Source organism: Bacillus rossius, chromosome 12, assembly GCF_032445375.1.
Source record: "Bacillus rossius redtenbacheri isolate Brsri chromosome 12, Brsri_v3, whole genome shotgun sequence".
NCBI classification, from domain to species: Eukaryota; Metazoa; Arthropoda; class Insecta; order Phasmatodea; family Bacillidae; genus Bacillus; species Bacillus rossius.
The window spans coordinates 18,772,737-18,784,048 of NC_086339.1; positions in this window are offsets into that span (position 1 = coordinate 18,772,737).

Here is an 11,312-nt window from a genome sequence, read left to right on the forward strand (position 1 = left end):
CTGTAGGGCATGCGGGCAGGCACCATGCACATGGGACCAGCCGACTCCGGTATGTACTTTAAAGTAATTCACCAACATGGACACATGCAGGCCTCAATGTTTGGAACTCGGAGCAAGTAGAATCATGAATATATAACTTACCATTTTATCAGGAGATTGTGGAGTACTATGCAGCTGTACTTGTAAGTACACATGGTTGCTGCATTAAAGTCGGACATGGCTATTACCTGATGTGTGAGTACTTTTTACCCCCGATCATCCCTGCTTGATCCTGTCCAGTGAGTGTCCACAGAGTGTTTAGCCTATCTAAGGCCATACCCATGGGCCTGCGATGCTTAGGTCAGTGAGGGTTCAGGATATTCTGCATAGCATTGTTTCTCCAGCATGGGTGATATCTATTGGTATGCTACATGAGCTGAAAGGGCCACAACTCAACTACCTGTGAGAGGGTACTCTTACTGAGAGAGGCAGTGCCAGGCAACAGCAATTAAGAACGATGCTCCCGAGAGTCATCCGCTATGTCTCTGCACCACCCTGTCGGAGACCACACTGTGTCCAAGAAACTAGGTTGTTAAGTTTGATTTTCTATAAAAACCGAAATTTATTATATACTTCACATAATCTGTAATAATTAAATAAATTATAACAAAAATACACTATTAAAAATTGTCATATATAAACATACAATCTGTAAAGCTAAGTAATGTATCAGGTTAATTGTAAAGAGTATTGTGTCATATAAGGGACTGCTTGAGAGGAAGGATGTAAAGGCGGGAAAGCCACTAAATAAACAAGATGGCTGAACGGCCTAGTGAAGTACTACTGATCTGTGTTATTTCCTTTCCTAGCATAAGATAACAGTACATGGTGGCAGCGGTAGTTCTTCGGACCTAAAGACGAGTAAGAAACACGTCGTTGTAGCAACCAGAATCGTGGAGAACCCTTAAAGAATGGAAAGAGAAGGGGGAGACCAGCAGGCTGGGCGAACGCCTAACCTCCATCCACCCCCAGCGTTGGATTTTGCAGTGCCTGCGGCGTGGGAAGCTTGGGAGAGAAGATTTTCTAGATACATGTCGGTGACAGGCCATAGTCAAAAAAAAGGATGACGAAAAAATTGATCTGTTGCTTTACATCATGGGTGACCGAGCAGAGGAAATATGGGCGCAGTTCCAACCTCAACCTACAACATATGATCAGGTGTTAAAGGCATTTGAAATGTATTTTAATCCCCGGAGAAACATTATCTTTGAGCGTTTTCGGTTCAATTCGACGTCACAAATGCCAGGAGAGACAGTAGCAAATTTCATCACCGCATTACACAAGTTGGCAGACAATTGTAACTATGGCCATTTGAAACCAGAATTAATAAGGGACAGAATAGTCGTGGGTATGGCGGATACCAAAACAAGTAAGCAGTTACAGCTGAGGCCAGATTTAACACTGGAGCAAGCGATTCTAGCAGCAAAGCAAGCGGAACTGCAGAGTAGCCATTCTGCGGTGATATACAAGGAACAGCAGAATCGTCGTGGGGAGGTTCACCGAGTTCAAGTGGACAATAGACATCACCAAGTGGACAAGAGACATCAACAGCTCATTTCCTTTAAGCGTCAGTCAACAGCCAGGGGTGAGATCCGGCCCTCAGGTCAGTGCCAGTTTTTCGGTTTGAAAGACCACGAGCGTTCTAAGTGTCCAGCAAGAAATGTCAAGTGCTTTAAGTGTGATAAAGGCGGTCACTGGGCGGTGGTATGTAAAGCAAGCAAGCCAGGTGGCAGTTCTCAAGTGTGTCTGGTGTCAGAGACAGGCACAGTACCGGAAATGGAGAAAGAATGTTTCTTGGGTAGTTTAGTACTTGGGTCTGGGGGCACCAACAAGTGGACTGCCTCGGTTAGCATCACTAATTTTAAGTCCACAGTAGAATTCCTAATTGACATGGGGGAAGACATAACCCGTGTTCCTCCAGAAACAGTTCCAGAAGAGTTCAGAAAACGGCTGAAACAGTGCACGAAAACTCTTTCAGGACCGGATGGCAGTATGTTGTCGGTTCTGGGGTGGTTGGTTCTGGAACTACAATGTAGCAGTAAAAAATGTATGTCAGAGGTTTACGTAATAGAGGGGTTAAAAACACCTATCTTAGGAAGAAGGTCTTTGATAAGTCTTGAAATTGTTCAGTTCATGGGTGAGCAATGCATGTTATCACAAATATCGGCACCCGATAAAGCAGTATACACTGAAATACGGGTGTCTAGGGAGTTTCCGGGAGTGATCAAGGGACTGGGGAAAATGAAGGGGGAAGTGAAGTTAGCAGTAAAAAAGAATGTTCAACCTTTTGTACAGTCACTACCAAGGGTGGTGGCTTTGCCCCTATTTGATAAACTCAAAAAGGAGCTGGACAGACTGATTAAATTAGACATCATAGAACAAGTAACTGAGCCAACTGATTGGGTGGCTCCTATTGTGGTAGTTCCCAAGGGTGACTCAGTGCGCATTTGCAGTGATTATTCAGAATTAAATAAATATGTCAGTCGTCCTCATTTTCCAATAACAGGGGTAGAAATCAAGCTAGCACAACTCAAAGGGGCAAGGTTTTTCTCAAAAATTGATTGCAACTCCGGGTTATACCAAATGGTGCTAGACAAAGCAAGTCAGCCTTTAACAACTTTCATCACGCCATTCGGAAGGTATATGTTCAAGAGGCTCCCATTCGGGCTTACAAGTGCACCGGAAAACTTTTCTCTAAAAGTTGCTCAGGTGTTAGAGGGTATAGCTGGGGTGGTCTTTCACATGGACGACATATTGGTATTTGCGGCAACTATAAGGGAACACGATAACATTTTGAGACAGGTTTTGGGGAGGCTGGAGACAGAAGGAATCACGCTAAATACCAGCAAGAGTTGTTTCGGGGTCACTAAGGTAAAGTATTTAGGATTTTTGTTGTCGGCAGAGGGTATTCAAATAGACTCGGAAAGAGTCGAGGGCATAAGTAACTTCCCTCAACCTACTACAAAGAGCGAACTTCAGCAGTTTTTAGGGCTAGTAAATTTTTCAGCGCAGTTTCTTTCAAACAAATCGCAGGTGTTAGAGCCATTGTTCGTACTTCTAAAAAAAGATGTGGATTTTGTGTGGGAAGAAGCCCAGAAAACGTCATTTAGCAAAATCAAGCAAATGCTTTCCAATGCACCCATCTTGGCCTTTTTTAATCTCAACATGCAGATCATCTTGAGCGCAGATGCTAGCTCTTTTGGGCTGGGGTGCTGTGTTCTTCAGCAATCGGGAGATTTACGCCAGGTTATAGAGTGTGGTTCGCGTACACTCACAGCAACAGAAAAACGGTACTCGCAGATAGAAAAGGAGGCTCTAGCTTTCACTTGGGGGGCGGGAAAGTTCAGGCAGTACCTGACAAGCATACCCATTATTTTGGAAACTGACCACAAGCCGTTATTACAAATCTTGCATACGGAACCCTTAGATGAGTTGTCACTTAGATTGCAGCGTTTTCGGATCCGCTTAATGCGGTATGACTACACAGTCCAGTATGTGCCAGGAAAAAAATTACTGGTAGCTGACTCCCTATCCCGTAATCCGAGGAATTCATCCCAGAGGGAGCAAGAGCAAGAACTGACACATGAGGTAGAGGCTTTTGTAAGGTACATGATAGAGGCGTGTCCGGTAAAGGTCGAATTTTTGCAGGTTATCAGACAAGAACAGGGACGGGACCCCACCTGTAGAAAACTACGGCAATATGCTGAGACAGGATGGCCGGAGAAGAGGGAAGTATCGGAAGAAATGAGGTCATATTATCAGTTCAGGCACGAGATTACGGTAGAAGAGGAGTTATTAGTGAAAGTTACCTGTCTGGTTATACCACTCCCTCTTCAGCAGAAATGTTTACAATTCATACATGCAGGACATCAGGGAATAACAAAATGTCTGGAAAGGGCCAAAATGTCGGTGTGGTGGATAGGATGGTCCACGCAGCTAGATGAACTGATAAGAAGTTGCCCTAGATGCATAGAGGAAAGGGTGAACCAAAGGGAACCATTATTGCAGGAGCAGTTTCCGTCCAGGGCATGGGAGAAAGTGGGGATTGACTTCTTTAAGCAGCAGCAATGGTACATGATAGTTACTGACTACTACTCGCGTTACTTTGAAATCATACCTATGTCTTCATTGGGGGATGAATTGGTCATCAAGAGTCTCGCGGAAGTCTTTGCAAGGTTTGGTATCCCGAACGTCGTTAGAGCGGACAGTGGATCACAGTTTCTCTCAGAGAAATTCAGAAAATTCAACTCCTCATATAACTTTAGTATCATCACATAATCTCCACACTATCACCAGTCTAATGGGGAAGTGGAGTCGGCGGTGAAAGTGGCCAAGAAGAATGAGGATCTTACTTTGGCACTGTTGGCGTACCGTACAACGCCATTAGCTAATGGATTCAGCCCAGGCGAATTACTCATGGGACGGCGCTTGCGATCTACCCTTCCGATGATGCCATCTAAGCTATCTAGGCAGATCAACCATGAGCAGGTGGTACAGAAGCAAAAACAGAGACAAATCCAACAGGCGGACAGTTATAACCACAGGCACAAGGCTAGAAAATTACCGGACCTAGTAGTAGGAGAGAGGGTTTGGGTTTTGGATCGCAGAGAGTATGGGGAAATTGAAGCAGTGGGGCAGGAACCCAGGTCTTACATAGTGAAATTAGGCCAGCGAAAGTATAGGAGAAACAGAAGGTTTTTAGTGCCAGCACCATTCCCAGGGAAAATTACACAGGCAGAGAAGGGACGAGAAGGGGGGACGAACATAGAGTGCAAGGTTAATCAGGGGCCGAACATAGAGTTCAAAGGAAAATCAGGGGCCGAACATAGAGTTCAAGGAAAATCATAGGGAAGTAGTACAAGAGCAAGAGGGACGAGAAGGGGGGTCGAACATAGAGTTCAAGGAAAATCATAGGGACGTAGTACAAGAGCAAGATAACTCCAGCAGGAGGGACGAGAGGGAAGGAGAAGAGGAGTTTAGAGGATTTGGGGAGGATGACTTGCAGGGGCTACAGGATGAGAAATATGAGCCACCCAGAAATTCACAGTATCATGCAAGGGGGTTATTAGAGGATAATTATGGAGGGATAGAGTTAAGGGAGATGGATGCAAGGACATCAAAAAGACAGAGGAAGCCACCCAGTTGTTTGAGTAAAAATCATTGGAAAGGAGAGAACAGTCTGGACAGACAAGTAATGTATCAGGTTAATTGTAAAGAGTATTGTCTCATATAAGGGACTGCTTGAGAGGAAGGATGTAAAGCTAAGTAATGTATCAGGTTAATTGTAAAGAGTATTGTGTCATATAAGGGACTGCTTGAGAGGAAGGATGTAAAGGCGGGAAAGCCACTAAATAAACAAGATGGCTGAACGGCCTAGTGAAGTACTACTGATCTGTGTTATTTCCTTTCCTAGCATAAGATAACAGTACACAATCATCATTGTTATGTGATAAGTTATTCATTGTCCTAAAACATCACACTACACTGAACATTACCAACAATACACAAGTAGACTATCGCGCGATAACACATCTTCTTCGAGGGAAGAGAAGTATCGAGAGCATGACCTGATTGCTCTGAAAATATCGTGACTTGATGAGTATAACGACCAGTCACAAACTGATTTTGGCAGAAGTAAAACAAACCTCATGTCTAAACAAAATTAAACAATTGAGATGCTAGCTCGAGTACGGCCGTGTTAGTGACATCCCTATACAAATTGATAACAGAACTTAATATTGTTAATTTAATCCCGAATATGTGTGTATTGCTACGCGCATTTTCTGCGTACTTCCTGTTTTTATTGGTCTAGCAGAAAGATCTTTCAGTGTGCTTAGCAGAATAAATAATTGGCTGAGACATAACAATGGGGCAACTAAGACTTACTCTAGGATCAAGACTTGAGAGGACATTGAATATTAATTCTATTATAGAAACGTTCACTGATATGAAAGCGTGAAAAAGTAAATAAATTAGACACATTTCAAGTATGATATAACTTAAGTTTTTCAGCATTACGTAAATTGTTAATTTTTTAAAAAGGAAATTTTTGCAATTTTTTTTGTACAAAGTATAATCAGCTGAAAATGATGTTTTGAGAGAAAATTTTAATTTTTTTAAAGCTATTAAAAATCACTTTGTTATTCTATTAAAACAACATTTTAATCTCTTAAAGTTTTGCTATGTTTTGATTTTTTTTTTTTTTTTTAATAGTGGAGTGTTTGAAGAGTTGCGTGTTAAGTAATAGGGAGGGGGCCTGACAAAATTATTTGCTCCCGGGTCCTTCATTGTTCTCGACTGCCCTGCGACTTAATCCGCGCGGGTATAAGTTCCATGTTGCTGGATACTTGTACGTCCGCTGCAGGCATGGGCGTGGCGAAGCGAAACGAGGAGAGCAGAGGAGCGCGCATCGTGAACAGTTTGATGCGCACACTGGCGCGAAGCGAAAAGAAGAGAAGAGGCGCGATTTATTCCCCGGGTAGAAGTTCCACGTTGTTGAATGCGATGCCGCATACTGCAGCCGTGGCGAGACGAACGTGCCTCGCCAGTAGTCCGGGATGACTAATAAATTATGAGCTCCAAAGAAATTACCCGGAGCTTATTGTACAAACTCAAAGGCTCCGATTTATTCACTTTTTTTTTTGCTAACACATGCGTTTTTTCCCCACTGTATCTTCGGTGTACTGGGATAGTTGCTAATGCAAAAAAGTCACTAACAGAGTGCCATGGGTTCGAAACGAGTACCCCGAAGACCATTTCTTAAAAGTTCTTTTTATAATATTTTTTTTCTACTGGATGGTTTCCGAGTACTCCAAAGTCTATGACGTAAGGATGAGCTTTTATTTATTTTTTAACGAAGGTGAAGTTTTCAGGCTGGGGAACAGGGAGCGAGTCGATAAAAGGCCCTACGTCTTGAACTCTAGCCTAGGAATACGGTACCCCGACTAGGGTTACCAGACACTGATAACAAAAAAGGAGGACATTCACATCGCAAAAGGAGGACATTTCACTAAAAAGGAGGACAATATATATTTTTAAAAAGCCGTGAATTAATTACAATGGAGTACGATATTTTACAATGTTTTGGCATTTAATACAGTTTCAGTATAAAGAATCAAACAAACTACGCATATACAGCATATTAAAAACACGTGCTTCTGCATGTGCTGCTACCTGTCAAGCTGTCATAGAACTACTTACTAGTGGGGTGACACTGCGGACAGCGCATTAGCGCGCACCGCGCGCTTTACTTAGAGTGTAACTGCAGGAATTATCTCACTTTATAAAAAAGGCGGACATTTTGGAGCATTAAGGAAAATCCGGCCGGAGGCAAAAAAAAATACATAAAAAGGAGGACATGTCCTCCTTTTGCCGGACGTCTGGTAACCCTAACCCCGACTGAAATTGGACATCTCGGGTAAAATGTGTTATATTTTTATCTGAAAACTAAATATTTAAATAACTTATTTATTAGTAGCTGCCATTTTGAAATCAGCCGTTTTGAATTCAATTCCAGAAAATTCTTAACACAATCATCTTGTACAAATGAATTAAAGTATATAGCAAACTAGCAAAAATTATTGATTTGGGAGATGAGATATTTAACCAGTTATTAAAAGCAAAGCAATGTGAATAACAAAACCTAATAGGATATTAATTAAATCTGTTCAAAAAGTAAAAAAAAAAAAAAAAAAAAACAACGGAGTTCAGTAAAATTTAAATCAAAAAGCTTAACTGGTGTATTTATTTATTTATTTTTATTTATTTATTCATTTCATTCCGTAGACCCCTTACAAACTGCTGGAGTTCTGGGATATGGATAAAAAATCAAATGCATAATCAATTGAGTTACTTATCTTCGTAATTAAAAAAATTAAATAAAAATAGTGTACTTACTGTGTGTGCTGATTATCGTACATAGGCGAGGTTTATGTAACTTAATAGTTTATTTTTATGTTGTTAAAATTATAGAGGTAAAAAAAAATAGGCCCTGTAATGAGTGCCGTTTCATGGAACGAAGAGAGAGTCACGGAGGTGGATATTGGACTCGTATTTCATGAACTCCGATCCAGCCGTTTCACTTTCTTTCCCCCCCCCCCCCCCCCCCGAAATTACTCCATGAAATGCTGGGTCAATTCTTTCACCACTAATCCTTGATGTACTAGTACCTAGTGGTGGGCATACCTGTTTACTTTTGAGTATCAGTGAAATCGGTTCCAGTGAAATTTAGGTTCCTGTGAAATTAAACGGTGAACGGTGAAATCTCTCTCTAGTAATGCTCGTAATTGTAAACTGCTTCCTCGCACCGAAAAATGGTGAAATAAAGGGGATAAGTGAAATCACTGCCTCTCGGTGAATGATGAAATTAAATAAATGCAATGTTTTTCACAGAAACCTTTCATTTTGTTTTGAGTTTATTTCGAGTTAAAATTGAAAAATACTACATAATAATTATTTTTAAAATATTTTTAATAATATTCATTCCATATTTATATCCCTGTCCTTTCAGTTCAATAATATAACGAACACATATTAATTTTAAAACATTTATGAGAATTCATTATCTTCCGTGATATTCTGCTAGGCTTTCATTCGGTGAACGGTGATTTTTTTTTTACTGTAATTATTACAAGTATGCAATTCGTATACTCCACATACAGTTTTACTTCAAAATATATACATAAAAAAATGATTGTACTAAGACTGAAAACGTCAGAAACTTAATTCAACGATTATGTGGACACTAAAAGCTAGTGGTCGTATTACTGTAGGTAATCAATTTCACCGAATTTCACTGATACTTGTAGAAACTGGTCGCAGGTATACCCGTGAAATTTTGATATCGGTGAAAAAGTAACAGGTATGGATTTCACTGCCCACCACTACGTAGTACCTAGTTGTGTTTTACCGCCTCTAATTGCCTCGTGACATCATAGCTAGCGTGCGCTAGCAACAGCAACTTCTCTTCAAGACTTCAAGGCCATCAGATGCAGAGCGCAAAGTGTCAGTATAAGGTGCTTCACGGTAAGCTGTCGGGGAAGCACGTTGAATCGTAAGATAACACGTCGTATAGAACTAAACAACGCAACAAAAAAACTCACAATCGTTCATAAAGCACGCAAGCTGCAAGACGTCATCAATCCTATAACATAAATTCATAAAACATTTGAAAAACAAATATCTTCCGCCGGTATTATTTTGATGATTCATATTTATCGTGAAAACAAAAATACGTCAGTCAATATTTTGACTTTAAAATGCCCTTTACTTTCACAGTGTGAAAGTACATCGGGTGAACACATTATGTATGTAGGTCTTCTATGCACATAAAGTCTGTGTTTTTACAAGTTTTCGGAATATTTCTCTTCAAGTATGGGAGGCGGAAATGCAAACAAAAAAAAAACAAGAAGTTGAAAGTGGGCCGATGCTTCCGTTGCGTTTATTTTTGCGTCTTGCACAGTCAATATAAGGGTATGTGCCTTGGGTTTCTTGCCTTATCCTCACGGTGCATCGTGCCGTGTTGGGGATCGGAGATGCCTGGAGCACGGCCAGCGGGTAAAAATAGGCGGGTCCGCGTTGCCAGCCAACGCCTCTTGTCGCTTCTCGCGACAAACGTACGCAGCCAGGACAGGCTGCTGGAAAGTTACCGCGTGCCACCCATAATGTTGTTTACCTCTTCAGAGCCGCGGCGTGTAAACAGCCTGACGTGATGCGCAGCTCTGGCTCACGCGACGCGTCTGCACAACAATGGCCGGGAATATAGGGGTGCGGGGTTACACGATACTTTTAATAGACCAATGCATTTTAAAATGAGTTTTATATAAAAAAATATATACGATGTTGAGGTGGTGCTGTGCTTTTGACAGTGTTATTATTCATGCACAGGTTGTTCGGTAACTCTGCAGAAATATTTTGAAGGCATTGTTATACAGGTAGTCAGAAACGACATTCCATTCCAACTTCGAAATGTTCTAATTTAACACTGTCCCCATCTGTAAGTACAACAAATGCAAGTTTTCCTAAACATTGCTATGAAAATTATCAATGTGACACAAATTTAAGGTTTAAATATTACAATATACTTACCGAACATCAATAAAAACTATAATATATTCATTAAAAATTTGTGGTAAACCGCCTACTCAAAATAACAAACAGTTAGCAAGTTATACGGTAAACAACAGCTGATTCTCATACTATCAACCTAAACATAATTAATTATTTAACAGTTTCTTCTACATAGTTATAAAGACTTAAAAAATCACAGTAATTAAAACAACTGTGTTAGATATATTTAAATTAAAAGTAAGCTCTATGCGATATCTCAGCAAAGGCAGGATATTATTTTGGGTGACTATCAATGAATTTTTTAAGAACCAACTTGATTGGCGGTGCGGTATGTGAACACAAAACAAAGCCATGTTTTAAGATGTTAAAAGTTATACATTTTGTAAATGTTGTGTCATTTATGTAAATAAAAAAGAAATTAGATATTTCGCATCAAACTTTCTGTGTGAATTTTGATTAAAAGATTTCACATTTGTAATGTTTTAAGTATTAAATAGTGTACAATGCCTGCAATAATATTTAATAGAAACACCTCTAATTAAATATTTTACTATTGCAATTATTGGATTGAATTTACTCCGTGAAGATTTTACTTTAAATTTGTGCTAATCACTATTTATCAATTTGTTCTACCACTATGATTCATATTTATTTGATTCTTTAAGTATCAGGTATAAATTACGTCACATAACTTCATGTCTTCCCAAATTGAGGTAACCACAAGAAAATTATAAATTATGGCGATAAAGCATGTTTGTAAAGTCTCATTTCAAGATTTATGTTTGAAATGTTAATGAAAATATTTTTTTAATGTGTATTTGGTTTTATCTTGAACCATAATTAACATAGAATATTATCTACAGCATGGTTGTGTGTTAATATCTAAAATGCACGCGAAGGTATTTTCCGGTGGGCCGTCAAACTTCACTCACGGGCGCGGCGGATTGTTAACCGATCAGCCGCGGAAGGTCATGGCCCTGGTCGGTTGGAGGGGCAGAGTGGAGAACTGGCAACACTGCGGCTCTCAGCCCTGTCCTGCGCACGTGCGGGTAAAACCCGCACATTACAGTGAAGGGGGGGGGCGTGTCTAAAGCCAACCAGGAGGGAGGAGAAACGGGTCGTTACCACAACGCTGAACGTACAATAACGCCGAATACCAAATTGACAGCAACGCCGACAGCTAGAAAACTACGGTGTACCACAAT